General features: G+C 36.3%; 1 protein-coding gene across 1 annotated transcript in view; it reads right to left on the reverse strand.

Moving 5' to 3' along the window:
• mpp7a (MAGUK p55 scaffold protein 7a) overlaps nucleotides 1-14,764 on the reverse strand; it is a 164,846-nt gene that overhangs the window by 38,637 nt on the left and 111,445 nt on the right. The gene's annotated exons all lie outside the window — the stretch shown is intronic.

Raw genomic sequence — 14,764 nt, forward strand, 5'->3', positions numbered from 1 at the left:
AGCTGAGAGTTTGTGTCATACCTAAAGTAACCTGCTCTGTCTTGTCTTTCAGTGTGTCAAATACATCTGCTCTGCAATGTATTTTTCACTGCGTGGGAAAATAATGTGTGACGTGAGAGCGGATTGCCTTGTCCGACATAGCAACAGTAATGAAGGGGTGACGATGTGAAGGGTCAATTATCTTACTTTTTGTGTATCTATTGATTTATTTGGCAAATTTGTTTGTGCTTAAGAATGGAACAAACTACACAACTTTTGCCCAGATTATTTGCACTAATTTATTGTCTGGACAAGTTGAGACTAGTTGCCAAAAGTCAGAGCCAGCCTGCAGATGAGTTGACAGATTTCATAGAACAGTAGGGCTGGACAATTAATTGAAAAATAATCGAAAATGAAATTCAGAACCTCTAACCAACGTAATATTCCCATGTCGGTTATTTAGTTTTTTAATCCTGTTTACATTAATACTTTCTCATTAAAAACATACTACCATGTGACCAGTGTGCTCGCGTCTGTTGCAGCGGTTAAGACAAACGCATGTCAAGTTAACATAATTTAAACTTTTACACACAGTGCCGCTCATCAATGTCAGTTCCAAAACAGCGGACCAATCAGAAGACCACGGGGTCGGAGCAAACTGTGCAAGCTTTTGTTTTTTCAGTAGCAGGTTGGCATGGAAACTTTTGTATTTGATGGCAACATGGGTGGCGTAGGCATTCCTGTGTGCTGAGTCTCGCGTTTTAGATGCAAAGATGTGTTCTGTGTGAATGGCCAGTAAGAACCTAGAGTAAATACTTGCGACTAAGTCCAAGTCTAAAGTAAGTTTTAGTCTTTAATCTAGTTTTAGTCGACTAAATATCATAAGACTTTAAGTCGACTATACAGTAGATTTAGTGGACTAAAACTGAATGTGTTAAGTTAGTGTAGTGTAACGCATTTATTAAGCATTTCTCTAAAATTTCCAAACTCATATATATTCCTAAAGTAAACATTTTTTAACCTGGTATTTGGATGATTTGCTAGATGCCTTCATCTCAAAATTAAATAAAACCACTTTTCAAAGAAACAAGAACATGGTACTCTTTTCAATGAAATACCTGATGATGGCTATATAATATACATTCTTTACAATAACTTGTATTCGACATCTTTCATTCTTTCAAGCAGATATACCTATTTATATAAATGAAGTTTAGATGAATCCTTATTAGGGCTACTGGAGTGATACAGTCAAAAGCAGTAAGTGTTTACCTCTCTTTCCTTTGTTGATTCATTAACAATAACCACACAGACAAAAGCAACTAAATTAGGCTGCTGTCCCTTTTAAAACTGACTGCACGGATTCAATACACTGGTAACCACATCCAATAATCTCCCAACAGTTTATATTCACTTAAGATGTAACTGGACAATTTGACACCATTTTGTGTGTATTTCTCCATTAAGACATGAAAGAGAACCAAATTCAGTAGTTGTGCGCTGTTTGAGAGGAGCTTTTCTGTGTGCATTTTTTAGTCTCGTTTTTATTCTTTAACAAAAATGTCAATCAATTTTTGTCATTCAAAAAGAGCTTTTATTTCATTTTTGTCTGTGAAAAAAAGCTGTTAATGAAAATTATGACGAAAATTATGTGTCAATGAAATTAACACTGATGTGTAATGGTCACAGACTTCCAACTATAATTCCAAGCGATTTTAATGCATCTTGCTTTTATTTGTTATGTGTTTGTTATTTTTGGAGTTCTTGAAGGTATGTATTCCTCAGTGGTTTACTGTATGATGCCCAGTTTTACTCTGTAACCATTTTTACATTCAGAAGTGTATGTCCAGATTTTACAAGTCACACAGTGTATTGTATTTGCGCACATTTTGGAAATCTTATTCACAAATACTGTGTCTCAATTTGCATTAAAAGGGTTTCCTATTTTAATACATTTCAGAATGTAATTTCTTCCTGCGACAGATCAGCGGAAAAATAAATGTTACAGTCTCTAAACATTTGAACAGTAGTGTACATGGATGGAAACCCAGTTATTATAGTTATTATGTACCGTACTGCTGATGTACATGAATGGATGGCACACTTGGGATTAAGACTGATACTCCTTGCACTCCTGACACTCCTTTATCCTAGTGACCCGGAGAGAGCAGAACTAGCAATGCACCCGTGTTATACAGTCTTACATTACTACAACACCAGGTTCAAATCATAACAGTGAATTATACCAAAGGCTTTAAAGAGGTCAATGTTTTTCCCCTTCAAAAAATTCTCCTGTTACATGGAATATGTAATGCATGGCAAGGCACGGAAGCTGGAATAAGCTCTCCTGGGACAAGCCCTTGAGGTGCTTTGGCCGTTGGGAGGAAGAGGAGAGGCTGAGGTCAGAAGGCCGGTAATGAAAGCGTGGAAGAAAACAGGAGGGCAGAAAAAAAAAGAAAAAGCGTGAGGCACAACATTGAAAAGGTTATCCCTATTGAATGACGGTGCTTGATTGAGCTTGGCAGACGGGACTGTGCGGCTTTATTTATAAACTTTCTACCCACAGGATCGCCTGTGAAATCAAAAGAGTTTAAATGAGTGGCCAGCGGCTTAGGGTTTACATAAACAGGCTAATGTCTACTAGTAAGAGAGAGAAAAGAGCCAGAGAGAAACAAACAAGAGAGAGACAAAAAAAAAAAGACAAGCAAAGAAGGCGAATGACAGAGGGAAAAAAATTCTAAAACAAGTAGCAAACAAGAAACCCAGAGGAACAAGAGTGGAACAGTGTACACTGGCCCCATAAAGAAAACAATAGAAATTATTTAAAAAAGAAAAAAATTATTATACACTGCCATTCAAAAGTTTGGGATTAGTACGATTTAACGATCTTTTAAAAAAGATGCTCATCAAGGCTGTATCTATTTGATTAAAAATACAGAAAAAATTTAATTTTGTGAAATATTGTTGCAATTTGAAATAACAGTTTTCTATTTTAATATACTTTAAAATACTAAGTTTTCCTGTGAAGCAAAGCTGAATTTTCAGCATCATTACTCCAGTCTTCAGTGTGACATGATCCATCATAAATCATTCTTATATGCTGATTTATTATCAATGCTGCTGCTTAATATTTTTTGGTACCTGTGATGCTTTTTTCAGGATTCTTTGATAAATAAAAAGTAAAAAAGAACTGTTTTTTTTTTTTTTTCAAAATAGGAACTTTGTGTTACAATTTACACTACTATTCAAAAGTTTGGGGTCTTTTAATACTTTTATTTAGCAAGGATGTGTTAAATGGATAAAGTGTGATAGTAAAGACTTATATTGTTAGAAAATATTTCTATTTTGAATAAATACTGTTCTTGTTAACTTTTCATTAAAGAATCAAAGAAAGAAGTATCACAGATTCCCAAAAAATACTAAGCAGCAAAATCGTTTCAACACTGATAATAAATCAGCAAATTAGAATGATTTCTGAAGGATCACTGAAGGCTGGAGTAATGGGTGAAAATTCAGCTCTGCATCACAGAAATAAATTATATTTTTAAGTATATTAATATAGGAAACCAATATTAGAAACTCTAATATTTCACAATATTACGGTTTTTGTTTTGTTTTTGAGCATAAAAAACATTTAAAATCTTACTGATCCCAAACTTTTGAACGGCAGTGTATATATACACACAATTAATATATTAATATACTGTACATACAGTATACACAATATACAGTACTGTTCACCAGTGTGGGGTAAGACCTTAAAATTAATACTGACAAAAAAATGAGAAACATAACACTGCAGACTGAAGTAAAGGTTGCTAAAAATTCAGCTTTGCACAGGAATAAATGACACTTTACAATATAATAAAATAGAAAACTTTAAACTGCCATAATATTTCACAATATTACTGTTTCACTGTATTTTTGATTAAATAGATTTTGAAAGATGTTTAAAAATCTTACCCCCAAGTTTTAAAAAGCAAAACAGTAGCTATACAAATAAACATTTGAACTGGTAGAACAAAACTGATTTGCGCAAATTGGTGAACAGGAAATGGAAAAACTGGAGTGGATCTAGAACGGCACGATTACACGGAGGGGAAATTGCCGTGAACTGAAACCGAAGCCTCTTGCAAATGATAAATGATTTTTGTACTATTTGAGATATTTAATACTTAAGGATCCACGGAAACATTGTACTTTTTGCGGCCACTGAACAGAGCTGTCCCAGACGGGCATACTGTACAACAGAGTACATGAGTCTGTGCGGTGACAGATAATGAGAGCGCTACAGCACACTCATTTTCCACACACTGACGCTAGAGATGGAAACCAGACTGAGGCCTGACTGAGAGCTGGCCTTCAAACAGCCCAATGTCCAACACACACCACATCAAGAGCCCGTCGGACCTCCACCACAAAGCCTGGAAATGAACCAGTGCCTTTAACTGCAATATGTTTAACATTCACAAAGAGCTATTTAAACCAAAACACTGCCAACACACAGGGAAATCAGAAAGTACAGCTGCTCAGGACGATTGTATGACAAACTAGTGCACATTTGTGTCTTTCTTACCACAGGAGGGGAAGATGATTACTTAGATTTCACCGTTATCAGATATTTCAGTTTGATTCTCCGCTTTGCATTGTGAATGAGACCAACACTCAGCAATCGCTACCAACAATAACAAAGTCAATCTTTGATAAAACGTACAAAGCACATGGTAATGACCGTGGCGACTACCGCAGAAAAAAAAAACGGACTGAAAACGCAGACTGCTACCACTTATAAATGATGAGATACGTGAAGCCAGAAGGAAGCTAGACAATGATACCATAAGACATGCAACAGCGTGCAGCCACATGTCAAAAAAGATTTTTGTCCGCAGACACACAGCGGGAAAGAGAGAAAGGGAGAAGATTGAGAGCTAACAGCACATGAAACTGTTACGAGAGAATGACACAGAACAGGATATACAAACTCTTCATCAATAATATGGATCGGACAGGAGAGAGGGGAATGATATGGGACAGGGGACAAACACATAATCAAGCATAATCAAAAAAAGCTCACCAATGTGGAGTCCACTTAAATAGGAGGCAAACTCAGAGTCCTCTTCAAATTATGAAAGGCAGAAGGAATCAGGACAGATTTATATTAGAGAGAAGTTAGGAACACGACTACATACTGAAAGATGAGCAAAACAAAAGATTGTCAATTCAGCTTATAGGTATATACAGTTGAGGTCAAAAGTGTACATCCTCCTTTCAGAATCTGCTAAATGTTAATTATTTGAATAAGATGTTTCACATAGAAGATGTTTACAAATAGTCCACAATGGAAAATGACCCTGTTGAAAAGTTTACATCCCCTTCATTCTTAATACTGTGTTGTTGCCTCAATGATCTACAGCTGTTTTTTTTTTTTTTTTTTTTTTGTTTAGTGATAGTTGTTCATGAGTCCCTTGTTTGTCCTGAACTGTTAAACTACCTGCTGTTCTTCAGAAAAATCCTTCAGGTCCCACAAATTCTTTATTTTTCCAGCATTTTTGTGTATTTGAACCCTTTCCAACAATGACTGTATGATTTTTTCACATTGAGGACAACTGAGGGACTCATATGCAACTATTACAGAAGGTTCAAACGCTCACTGATGCTCCAGACGGAAAAACTATGCATTAACAGCTGTTTTGAATTTGAATATCAGGGTAAATTTAACTTATTTTGTCTTCTGCAACCTCTGAATCACAGTACTAAATGAAACGAGATATTAAAGCAACATAAGAAAACTTCAAAATGATCTCTATTCTCTTTAAAAGTTTCACCCCCCATGCTCTTAATGCAATGTTTTTCCTTCTGAAGCATCAGTGAGTGCTTGAAACTTCTGTAATAGTTGCATATGAGTCACCTCAGTGTGAAAAGATGGATATCAAAACATACAGTCATTGTTGGAAAGGGTTCAAATACACAAAAATGCTAGAAAACCAAAGAATCTGTATGACCTGAAGGATTTTTCTGGGAAAAAAACAAGGAAGTTTAACTGTTCAGGACAAACAAGTGACTCATGAATAACTATCACTAAACAAAATAACACAGCTGTGGATTATTTAGGTACTTTAAAAAGACAGTATTAAGGATCAAGGGGATGTAAACATTTGAACGGTGTCATTTTTATAAATTCAGCTATTATTTTGTTTGTGGACTATATGAAAACATCTTTTGTGTGAAATATCTTATTCAGGTCAGTACTAAATAAACAATAACCTGCATTTTTGTATGATCCCTCTTATTTTCGTAAAATAATTAACATTTAGCAGATTCTGAAAGGGGGATGTAAACTTTTGACCTCAACTGTAAATAAAACCGACAACGATCACAGGGGTCAAAGGTTTGGGGTCAATAAGATTTAATTTTTTTAAATAAAAAATACTTTTTTTTTTTTTTTTTGGTTTACTTCCAAATTAAAATTTACTGATTATTTACTCACCTATATGACATCCATGATGTTCATATCTTTCTTTCTTCAGTTGAAATGAAGGTTTTTGAGGAAAACATTCCAGGATTTTTCTCCATATAGTGGACTTCAATGGGGATCAATGGGTTGAAGGTCTAAACTGCAGTTTCAAAGGGCTCTACACAATCCCAGGCGATGAAAAAAGGTTCTTATCTAGTGAAACGATTGCTCATTTTCATATATACTTTTATATAACTATGACTTCACGTATTATAAAGTCACGTTGAAAAGGTCACGTGTGGTTAGTTGTTCTTCTGTGTACTTTGGTTCAAAGGTAGAGAAGGGGAAAAAAAAAAAAAAAAGTATTTTCTCCTCCAACTTCAAAAACATCCGACATTGTTGATTTTCCTTATTTGTGAAGGGTGTCTGACTTCCGCCTACATCATGAATGACCCTTCTAATGTGACTACTTAAAGTCAAGCTAGTGCAAGACAAGCATTTGTGGTTAGGAGATAAGAAAATGACCATTGTTTCTTTAGATAAGACCCTTATTCCTTGTCTGGGATCGTGTAGAGCCCTTTGAAGCTGCACTGAAATTGCAATTTGGACCTTTAACCTGTTGATCCCAATTGAAGTCCACTATACAGAGAAAAATACTGGAATGTTGTCCTCAAAAAACCTTTATTTCTTTTCGACTAAAGAAAGAAAGACATGGACATCTTGGATGACATAGTGATGAGTAAAATATCAGGACATTTTAATTAGTAAGCTAATCCTTTATCCAAAAATCCTATTTAGATAAATGCAGTTGTATTCATCAACGAATCTGAAAAAATCTGCCACTGTACATAAAGTGTACCTGTTGAAAAACTACCACCCTAGTGACTTCTGAGAGTGTGGTTTCCACAAAAATATTAAGCAGCACAACTGTTTTTAAAATGGATATTAATCAGAAATGTTAGAAATCAGCATTACAGATTGATTTCTGTACAATAATGTGACCGTGATAACTGAAATAAATGACACTTTTAAATACATTCAAATAGAAAACTGTATTCTTGATCAAACAAATGCAGCATAAGAGACTTTTTCAAAAACATTACTGACCCCAAACTTTTGAACTGCTGTGTATTTTACAGTCAAAAACAACCATCATAATTCTTCATCAATTGATCCTCTACAGCTTAACCAGGTGGACGGATCTATTGGCAGCGTTCGCATTCAACGTTCACAAGTTTCCATGTGAGCCATAAACTTCAGATTTCTTTTGTCTATTAGACACAACTCATAATGCATTCAATACATATCATACAGATGGGATAAAAAGTTATTCAAAACATCTTGTGTATCTAACACAACAATAAGTCTATGAAATACTGAGGGAAACGTTCACGTTCAAACTCACATTCACACGGTCTATCATGAGGAAAGACTTTAATGGATGGAATTCATTTGAGGACTCATCATACTAATATTATTTAAAGGGCAAGGCCTAGTTGGGAAAGGCAAATAGGGGTCTATTGTGTGTGTGTATTAGAGAGATACAGTATAGTGAACTCTTGGCCCCTTTACACACTCCGCTACGCTCCATTAGGTGGTTGTGGTCCAATGAATGCTAATCAAACATGTCTTCATTGTTTGGGTACTCTGTTACCACATACAGGGGTCCCCAGCCAATGACCTAATGGCTATGACATCTAATAGGTGAATCAGAGAAGGTGTACCTTCAATATCCTCCACTGGGAAAGCAAAGAAAGGAATATGATAAACATAAAAAGATTAAAAACAGATCAAGAGAGGGATGAGGAGAGCAAAAGAATGGACGAAGAAGAAACTGACCTACCCCATTCAACCGTCTCATCATCTTATGAAGGAAAAAATAAATAAACAGAAAGGAAAGATATAGTCATGTGATTGGAAGTAGATATTATAAACATGGTTTGAAATGCACTTTAAAAATACAAATTTAAAGAGACAGTTCACCTGTTTTACTTTCTTCTGATGGTTTAATGAAAGTAAAGTGTGGTTTTAAACCCAACGTACTTCAAAAAGTATCTTTTTCACAAAAGAAAGTGAGTCATACAGTTTGGAACAACATGAGGGTGAAGAAACAATCGCCGTTTTCAATTTTGGGAGAACTATCCCTTTAAATGTCAAACGAAATGTAAAACTCTATGTTTGTTTTCGATGAAAAGTCTTTAGTATGCTACTAAGTGGTAAACCATTGCTTACCTCATAGGAAACTGTAACTACTGAACAACTAACATAGTTCATAACAGGAGAGAAAGTGTTTTTGAGTGTGCATGTGCAAGCCTGAAGACATGAGAACATTTGGAGTCACTTTAAAAGCTTCCTCCAGTTCATGTGGTCTCAATTCTACTAAACAAGCTTAAGTCAAAACACACACGAGCAAAGGGCAGCATCTACACAGCCTGCCATACACATCCACACAGTCCTGCCAAAAAAGCAATACCATGAAGAGAAGGATGGAGGGCAGTAAAATCTGTTGTGTGCTATCAGTCAAGTGAATCCTTAGGCATCTGCCTTCTTGTCGGTGTGACCCAAAGGACCAAAAAGACAAAATGAATTTTAAAAAAAATGAAAAGCAGATCTAAGGGCATGTTTAAGGTCTGAGACGAGACGTGAGGCCACTAAGCTTAGGATAAGAAAAAATATACAAAGTAAGTGGAAATGATTTACAGGTGAAAATGGATAACGGTCACATCTGTCCTAAATGCTGACAGTGTTTTTCAGAGAAACTGAATCAGAAAAGAACTTGGAGCAAACTGGACCAAGATAACAAATGCCTTTTGCCTATGCCAATTTACAAATGTTTCTAGGAAAGATAATTATTACAAATAAGTGGGGATGGTGAAAGGGGTGCTTAAATTGTTTCCATATCTACAATGATGACAACAATTGGAATGAAAGTATATCTGGTCAAACAAACATCTAAAAGCAGACAAACAAGAGCATGTGAGCAGATAGGATAGACCTACTGACTCACTATGTTTACATACACAGATTCTCACCTTAATCCCACTGTAGATTCTACATGTACTGTTTATTTGCATCCTATTCAATGTAAATATATCAGTTTACACGTGCATTACATATATCCTGAGGAAAACTGTTCCATGTGCAATGTGTCAACACTACAATAACAACAAGAAGCTTGTGATCAGTGGTTCTGAAGATATTACGATTAACTGATATCAGATTGCATGACGCTAGCATTATTGTTATTGTTATTATTTGGGGCAGCCGTGGCCTAATGGTGAGGGAGTTGGGCTTGTAACCCAAAGGTTGCCGGTTCGATTTCCACACCGGCAGGATTTGAAGGTGTGGATTGTGAATGAACAGCGCTCTTTCCACCTTCAATACCATGACTGAAGGCACTGAACCCCCAGTTGCTCCCCGGGCGCTGGAGCAATGGCTGTCCACTGCTCCGGTGTGTGTTCACAGTGTGTGTGTGTGTGTTTGTTCAATTCTCACTGCTGTGTGTGTGCACTTGGAGGGGTTAAATGCAGAGGGCCAATTTCGAGTATGGGTCACCATACTTGACAATACGTCATGACTTTCACGACTTTAACTCATATTAAGTTGCATGTAAACGCAGCTAGTGTAATAGGAAAACACATTTTTCTCATAAAGACGCAAGAGGAAGAGAGAAACGTGAATCATAGGAGACGACAATGAAACGAGATGTATTAAAGGGTTAGTTCAGGCAAAAATGAAAATTCTGTCAGTAATTACTCAACCTCGTTTCGTTCCAAACCCATAAGACTTTCGTTCATCTTCGGAACACAAATTAAGATATTTTTGATGAAATCCAAGAGCTTTCTAACCCTGCATCGACAGCAATGCAACTACCACATGTTATGAAGCTACGAGAATACTTTTTGTGCACAAAAAACACACACACACACAAAAAAAAATTGATTCAACAATTGCGTTATGGTACTATTGTGAACTTGCCTTGAACTTGTTGACTGACACTAAACAGAAGAAACTGTTGAAAAAAGTCATTATTTTTTATTTCTTTGTGCACAAAAACTCTAACGCTAAATAACATTATGGTTGAACCACTAATGTCACATGGACTATTTTAACAATATCCTTACTACTTTTCTAGACCTTAAACTTGGTACACTCAAAAAAATGCTAGGTTCAGCCTGTTGGGTCATTTTATTGATTGTTTTTAATATTTTTACACAAGTGCTGGGCAGTTTTTCTGCATTCTAAAAATGCTGTTTTTTTTTTTTTTTTACCTAAATGTTGGGTTTAACCTGTTGGGACATTTTATTGGGTTATTTTTAATATTTTTACCCAGGCGCTGGGTAGTTTTTCTGTAACTAAGCAGCTGGGTCATTTTAAATGGGTTATTAAAACAATGGTTTATTTTTTTCTACCAAACTGCTGGGTTAAGCCTGCCTCTGACGAAACAACACAGCTACTGAGTTAGTTTTTATGTCTACTACAGGAGAGAGCGGTCCTCAGCGCTGCCGATTTGGTGCACTTCTTCAACAAAATAAAAGTTTGTATACATTTTAATTAATTTATAAATATTATATTATTTTACACAACGCAACATTCAAGGACGAGATGTCAGTCAAGCTGCTTCAGCAGCGGTCCTTTCGCATGATGGAAACGCCTTTTGCCTTGCATAACATAACTTGATTTTATTCTTTATAATACTGAATTTAATTTGATTTGATGTTAAAATACATTCTCTAATCTCAGTACTATTTGTTTATGGGCAGGTTATAGAGTCAGTTACAGCATCTTTCAGCTATGAGTGAAAAGCGAGACGACAATCTGAGGTTCATACTTCCCCCGGAGAACAGCAGCCCATCACTGGCATAGATTTCCGACACACCGACACAAGAATTTGCACTATTTTGAAAAGTGATTACAGAGAATGGTTAAATACACTTAAATTAAAATTCTACATTTACATTTTTTTTTTTTAATTTCTAAAATGCTTGTTAAACGAGTTGAAATGTTTGTAATACAGTAAATAATGCTGTATTCACCCAAATAAATTCAATTTGTCTTATATTTTTTGTCCATAGGTGTTCTTGCTTAATAATAAATGTTCAACTTTTAATTATTGCTGTTCCCTTTATAATTCTGCGTGTTTTTTAAATTCCAACCCATTTTAAGCCAGCAATATAATCATTTAAACAATAGTTGACTTAAATAAAACCCAGCATGTTAGGTAAAAACATTTAACCCAACCAGCTGGGTCAAAATAATCCAGCATGTCCAATATTTACCCAGCACTGGGTTGCCAAATAACCAAAGTAGGGTTGTTTTTAACCCAGCATTTTTTTACAGTGTAGTTGCATTGCTGTCTATGCAGGGCCAGAAAGCTTTTGAATTTCATCAAAAATATCTTAATTTGTGTTAAGAAAATGAATACAGGTTTGGAACCACATGAGGGTGTGTAATGACAAAATTTTCAGATTTGTGTGAACTGTCCTTTTAAGATGCTTGAAAACCATTATTAAATTTTTTTTTTTATCTGTATCTGTCCAGGGGTGTGTTGTTTGTAATGAATATGACATATAGCCTCAGCTAGTGATCATGCTGTTCTGATAAGTAAATCTTTATGTGAGTGCACATACCTAAGCGCAAAGCTCTAGCGTGTGTTCAGTCATCCAAAGAGAGCCCCTCATCTCTGCTGTTTGAAATATTGGCTAACGTCTCCACATTGCAGGCCAGTGGACAGATGGTCTTACTCTTAAAGTGCGCGCTCATGCAGTTTCAAACAAACAAACCACTTTCTTCCAAGCACACTTATATGCATCTATACCTGTGTGGATCAGTATTGTATACGGTCTGTTTCTGGTCAAGTCATACATTAAGCTTTCAGCTTTCAGTTTTACTGATGAATTCCCATACGTGTCGTGATACTAAAAAATTCTCCACTTGAAACACTGAATAAAAGCAGCACTTTAATATTACTTATGCTTATTTGTTATGTGAAATGTAAAGAGTCTGCAAAGACGACGTCAAGTTCACGACTCCTAGGGTGGTCCTGGAAAAGTCATCAAGAAGCGATACCTTAGTGACATGCACATCAACTTTTCCTTCTCATTGTTTTAAGCAGCTGATAGACTGACGGAGAAAAATGGAAGAGGTGGGAGGCCGAGCATGTGGCGTGGGGGATACGAATCCAGAGTGGCTGTATTATTCAATCAAGTTTGTGTGTAGCTGTACGGATGACGGCAACATGTCGAAAGTGTTGCTGTGCATCTGTCTCGTGGCGAGTCTTAAGTGTGCCCATGTGTAGAGAGCAACCCAGCACAGCTCCGTAAAGACCCCTGCTGTCAGCCAGTGGGAGAGATTAGAGCTGTGGTGTACAAACACACGCACACACGCATACAATAATCAGACATGAGAGATTAATGGAAACCAGGAGAGAAAGCTTATGTCCAGGCTTGCATTAATGCACATGTACATGTGCATGAATACACATGTGTGCGCATATCTGCCTGGCACCAATCAGGGGAGTCTGGGCTCCCTGACCACATTCACTTCACCTTGCACTTCCCAACCTTCCCTCCCTCTCATCTAATCTTTTCCGGGTTGCTGTTCCTTCTATTCTTCTGTTTTTTTGTTTAGCCATTGCTCTACTCAGAGAGTTACCCTGGCCTCTTGCACACAACAGTTTGAAGATAATTTCTGCTGTAGTTCAGGAACAAAAGGATAAGTCTGTACAGAGCTTAACAATAAGGTGGCTTGCTGGCCTGAGATCAGTGAAAAAGTTTTTCAGGCCATTGCTGCATTAACACTTGAAAACGTCACATTCAGTGACCTTGTATATCAATGTTTTACACTAGTGCAACCTTTGTTAATACAACAGTTCTTTCTGGTCCTCGAATCTGATTGGCTAATAGGAGTGTGATATTAGAGTCCAAAAGAACTCCAACAGCCGTTTCACCATTTGTAATTGTATCACTCCGCTTGCGGTACTTCTCACAGCGAGTGTCATGGCGGACCCCAAATCCACTGTAATTTTATAAATAATACTATCTTTGTCTCACGGAATGGAGTTTTAAGATGTTTCAGGAAAGAATGTATTTGTTTATAGTTCAAATATGCAGTTTGTTAATAAAGATAACGTCTACTTGAAAATATCCACCTGCGTTTTTGGACATGTGAGCGCCAGGGCGTCTGTGGCCATTCAGTGTTCATGAACCTGACGAGAGCAGACTTTCCTTGGCCAGATATTCAGGAATTTACCGCTGGCTCTGGTTATACATGAGACATAATTCATTTTGGGCAAATCTAACGGGTAGTCTTTGGTCTCATTAAATTATTATTTGCTATTATGTAAATGCATTGCTGTATATCACTGAGCGAGTGTGATTACTGCATCTCATACAGCATTCATTCTTCAGATCAATCTCATATGCACAATAAAACATTAGTTTGAATACCTGCTGAGGAAATCGTTATCTTTGTTGTAACGTTACTATCCTTTCATTTGTTAAGGGTGATTTCTGATGACAGCGCTGCTCAGTTTATTTGTGAGCTGTGTCAAGCTGCTGTTGAAAGCGTAAATGGCTTCCGTTTAAGAGTGTTTATTTTACAATGTAAGACTCTTTACTGCTGACTCGTAAAAACTGTTTCTTTTTGCCATCTAATGGCGGAATAAATCATCATCACAAACACACACACAATTTCCCAACACTAAACACTTTTATTAAATACTACTTTTATTTATATAAAATATTATTTATTGAACAATAATACTTAAACAACAACGGCAGCCATCATAAATGTTACTAAGCAATTCAGTCAAACGTACAAAGACAAAACAATACTTAATAAACAACAAAGACACAATAATACTTAATAAACAACAACTGCAGCCATCATAAAAGTTGCTAAGCAACTCAGTCAAATGCTGTCTTCGTACATTTGACTGAGTTGCTTAGCAACTTTTATGATGGCTGCTGTTGTTTATTAAGTATTATTGTTCAATAAGTTACATTGTTCCGCCATGAGATGGCAAAAATAAACTGTTTTTATGAGTCAGCAGTAAAGAGTTTTACATTGTGAAATAAACGCTCTTAAACGGAAGTTATTTTCACTTTCAACAGCAGTTTGACAGCTTACAAATACACTGAGAAGCGCTGTCATCAGAAATCACCCTTAACAGAAGAAAGGATAGTAATGTTACGACAGATAATGATTTTCTCAGCAGGTATTCAAGCTAATGTTTTATTGTGCATATGAGATTGATCTGAAGAATGAATGCTGTATGAGATGCAGGTAATCACACTTGCTTAGTCAATCTCTCTCTCATAATACTGTACA

Source organism: Garra rufa, chromosome 22 (genome assembly GCF_049309525.1).
Source record: "Garra rufa chromosome 22, GarRuf1.0, whole genome shotgun sequence".
Classification (NCBI taxonomy): Eukaryota; Metazoa; Chordata; class Actinopteri; order Cypriniformes; family Cyprinidae; genus Garra; species Garra rufa.